Source organism: Elephas maximus, chromosome 13 (assembly GCF_024166365.1).
Source record: "Elephas maximus indicus isolate mEleMax1 chromosome 13, mEleMax1 primary haplotype, whole genome shotgun sequence".
Lineage (NCBI taxonomy): Eukaryota > Metazoa > Chordata > Mammalia > Proboscidea > Elephantidae > Elephas > Elephas maximus.
The window spans coordinates 71,147,584-71,152,339 of record NC_064831.1 but is presented as its reverse complement, the minus strand read 5'-3'; positions in this window follow the sequence as shown (position 1 = coordinate 71,152,339).

Below are 4,756 nucleotides of genomic sequence, written 5' to 3'. Positions count from 1 at the left end.
TTGATGCACGCAGTAGGTTAGATGCATGTACTTATTTTTTGCTGATTGAGCACCACTTCTTGCTGGTTCCGGAGGGTTGAGCAGACTCTCCATCTCTCGATCTCTACCAAAATAGAAAATACATCCCAAGCACCACTGCTTACCTCACTGCACATGCCAGCTAACCCAGCCTGCAGGGTGCTGGTTCCCGCTGGGTCAGGTCTGGCAAATCCTCACTGCTTCTGAACCATCTCTCCCTCCCCCTGCTGCTCAGTCCAATTCCTCAACTTTGTCGTTAATGTTCAGGGCCCCTGGATTGACATATATAATCGATTCACTTGTTTTTTTCGGTCTTTGTTGTAAGAGGGACCACAGAAAGTGCCTGACTAGTCCACCATCTTGGCCCCACCCCACTGAAAACACTATGGACCAGTTCTACTCTGCCACATGTGAGGTCTCCAAGAGTCAGAACCATTGCCCTGGGACTAGGGCTCCCTCCCTGGAACACTTTGCTGAATGTTGTTGCAGCTCAATGTTAATGTTCTGTTTATACAAAGCCAAAGCCTCCTAGTCTTCCCAGTCAAGTGGGTGCTAATACCTTCAGGGACAGTGACTTCCTAGTGACAAATACGGCAACTGGTATTTCCCAATTGCCCTTAAGTCATTGACTGAGCGAGAATCAACTCTTCTAAAAATGTGCCAGAGGGGGAGGTTATAATAAATTCACTGTTGGAGAGGTTTTGGGTTGCCCCTTTTTCCTCTGTATTAAAAGAACGCAGAGAAACATTTGAGCATTTCTAATTTCTAATCTGATCCCTCCCTTTCTCATTGCCACTGATTTCTGGAAGATTGCAAACACTGCTTCTGCTTTCACAGCTGCGCTTCCTCTCTGACCACTGGAATTTAATTCATCTGGGCCCGAAGATTTGCATCTAGTTAATCAGTTAGACCTTCTCTTCCTCCCCCTTTAAATACTTTCGTTCATTCATTCAACAAATAGTCTTGAGCAGCAGCCCTGCATGAGTGCAGAGTTAGCCATTGCGAGACAAAGCTCATTTTCTAATGTCTTAAACATCACTTCCCTCTGCATGACATTTGTTTCATCCTTTTTAGGCTGAAAAGGATGAGTAGTCCCCTTGCTATGGAAAAATGAAAGCAAAGGAGGAGCTGAGCAGTTTTGCTTCCTCTTTGTACTCTGTTAATATTCCTTCAAGCAATGTGCCTTTCCCTGTCTTGTTCTTCTTGATCTAAGCAGAGCCTTAAAAGCCATTTATGATGAGCTCAGCATTTCCCCCAAGCCACTGCTCATTCGGGTCTTCAATATGCTTCATTTGTGCATATAGCCCTGCACCCACCTTTTACATATGATCTAAGTTTGCACCTACAGAGAGCATTTCTTAAATGCCTCTCCCTTTCTTCTCTCATTATGCAGGGTATTAGTCAGGATAAGCTAGTTTTTGCTACAGTAACAAACGACCCCCTTAGATTAAAACAACAACGAACAATTGTTAATTTCTTGCCCACTCAGCCAATGATTCTCCTGTGATGGCTCATCAATACAGGCCAACAGAGGCTCCATCATCCTGTGCTGTACTGCCGGGACATGTGTCCTTCTAGGTCAATGCAATGGGGGAGGAGGTGGGCATAGACACAGACATCCCAATCGCCATTGAGTCAACTCTGATTCATGGCAATATCATATATGTCAGAGTAGAAATGTTCTCCATAAGGTTTTCTTTTTTTTTTTTTTAATTTTCTTATTATTGTTGAGAATATACACAGCAAAACATACACCAATTCAACAGTTTCTACGTGTACAATTCAGTGACATTGATTATATTCTTTGAGTTGTGCAACCATTCTCATCCTCCTTTTCTGAGTTGTTCCACATTAGCATAAATTCACCGCCCCCCTAAGTTTCCTATCTAATCTTTCAAGTTGCTGTTATCAATTTGATCCCATATAGATAGTTCCTAAAAGAGCATAATGCTCAAGGCAGACTTTTTTTTTTTTTTTTTTACTAATTAAGCTAAGCTATTGTTTTGGTTTTAAGAAGCCTTCAGGGGATATTTTTCATTTAAGGTTTAAAAATTATCTTAGAGCAATAGTTTCAGGGGATCATTCAAATTTCATGACTCCAGGAAGTCAGAAGTCCATGAGAATTTTAAATTCTTCTCTACATTTCCCCCCCTTTTGATCAGGATTCTTCTAGAGAACTTTTGATCAAAATGGTAGTCAGGCACCATCCAGTTCTTTTGGTCGTGTGGCAAAGGAGGCAGCTGTTCATGCCCTGATATAATCTTTAAATCTTAAACCAAAAATATCCCCTGAAGTCTTCTTAAAACCAAACAATAGTTTAGCTTAACTAGTAAAAAATGTCTGCCTTAAGCATTATGCTCTTTTAAGATCTATCTAGATATAGATGTAGATATAGATACTCACCACCCATCTGTGAGTTTGTCATACTGTGTTTTTCCTGTGTTGGCTTTCGTGTTACTATGAAGCTGGGAACTATGCCACTGGTACTTCAAATACTAGCCAGGTTACCCACTGTGGACAGGTTTCAATAGAGCTTCCAGACTAAGACAGACTAGGAAGAAAGGCCTGGAAATCTACTTCTGAAAATCAGCCGTGAAAACCCCATGGGTCACAACAGAATATTATCCAATTTAGTGCTAGAAGAGGAGGCCCCTGTGTTGGAAGGCAACAATGGACTCAAGCATGCCAGTGATCATGAGGATGGTCTGTTCTGTGATACATGGGGTCATCATGAGTCAGAACCAACTCAACGGTAACCAGCAGCAGCAACATAGATATAGACATAGACATGGATATATAAATGTCATTCATTTATTCCCACATGGATATAGAGTATGTTTCTACATAAGTGGTGGTCGTGTTTTCTACCATGTAGAAAAGTCCAGCACCTAGCAAGAATGAAACCTACACACCAAAAGAAGTAGGGAAGAAAAATGGAGAGCAAGTTTTCCACATATTCAAGGACCCAAGATTTGATTGTTCCTGAAGCTCAGCTACCCCTCTGCTTTTTGACTCTACACTTTCTTGGTGGCCACAAGCCAACCTCCTTTTCTACAAGCTTGTTCAGATCCAGTTTCTATTGCCTGCAACCAAAAGTCTTCACCAAGGCCTCTCCTCCCCCTCCTCAGGTATTACTCTGAATAGGCCTATAGCCTGAACTAACTATAATATGCTTCAATACTGGAACATTCTAAACACAGTGGAAATAGAGACATGGCTAACTGTACCCTTATTATAAGGCTAGCACTGGACTCAATCCACCCATAAATTAAGAGAAGAAAAGCTCTGTCCCTTCCCCAATTTCATATATCCTGTCAAGCACCTCAGCAGTGAGTGTTGAGATGAACTGTGGGATCAGGGTAGTATAATCAGCTCTGCATGTCCTTGGCCGTCACCAGAATAATTCAAATGCATACCCTGCTGAAGTCACGCAAGAGGGCATCTTGGGTAATATTTCAAAATATTTCCTCTAGAAGCTTTGTGATGTGGAGAATGCACACATTCCATTGCTCCTGGGGCTGGGTGAGTCTGAGAGAGGGGGAATGTTACTGAAGAATCAACACGTGCTGGGGAGTCCCTGGGTGGTGTCTTTAATGCACTTGGCTGCTAACTGAAAAGTTGGAGGTTCAGGTCCATGCAGAGGTACCTTGGAAGAAAGGCCTGGTGATCTACTGCTGAGAAATCAGCCATTGAACCCTGTGGACCACAGTGCTAATATGATACACGTGTGGCCACCATGAGTTGGAATCGACTTGACAGCAACTGGAAACAACTGGACACAAGTCAGGCACTGTGCATTACCTAAATCTGCAATCAGTTGGTGTCTTAGTTATCTACTGCTGCTGTAACACAAACCCACAAGCGTGTGGCGTCAATGAACAGGATTTATTTTCTCACAGTGTAGGAGTCTAGAAGTCTGAATTCAGGGTGCCACTTTAGGGGAAGGCTTTCTCTGTCTCTGTGTCTGCTCTGGGGGAAAGTCCTTGGCTCTTTTTCAGCTTCTATTCCTTACTCCTTTGGGGATCTCATGTGGTAAGGCATCTATCTCCCCCCATGCGTGCTTTTTTGCTGCTTGCCTAATCTGCTCTTTTATATCTCAGAAGAGGTTGATTTAAAACACACCCTATGCTAATACACTACATTAACATAACAAAGAAGAAAATGCATTCCCAGATCGGATTATAACCACAGGTATACCCGTTACTCATTGTCATGGAGTCTATTTCAACTCATAGCGACCCCGCAGGACAAAGTAGAACTGCCCCACAGGATTTCCAAGACTAAATCTTCATGGAAGCAGATTGCTTTTAAACGGGGACAGATTACCCAATAAGCAAGGTATGCAGGGCTTACTTGTGCTTACTTACCAATCTGTAGTGCACAGTTTCACCTGTTTTTCACGTCTTTGGAAAAAAAAAAGTGAAATTGTGCACTATAGATTAGCATGTAAGTCTGTGCATACCTTGCTTACTGTAAACCAGTTCGTACCTTGCTGACTGGTTAATCCACCACCCTGTTGCCACATCTTTCTCCCATGGAGCAGCTGTTAGGTTCGAACTGCTGACCTTTTGGTTAGCAGCTGAGCACTTAATCACTGCGCCACCAGAGCTCCTTACCATAGGTATAGGGATTGGAATTTACAGCACATATTTTTGGAGGATGCAATTCAATCAATAGCAGTTGGTTTACACATGCTATGGCATGAGGAATGTGATCATCATTTTCACAAAAGAGGAAA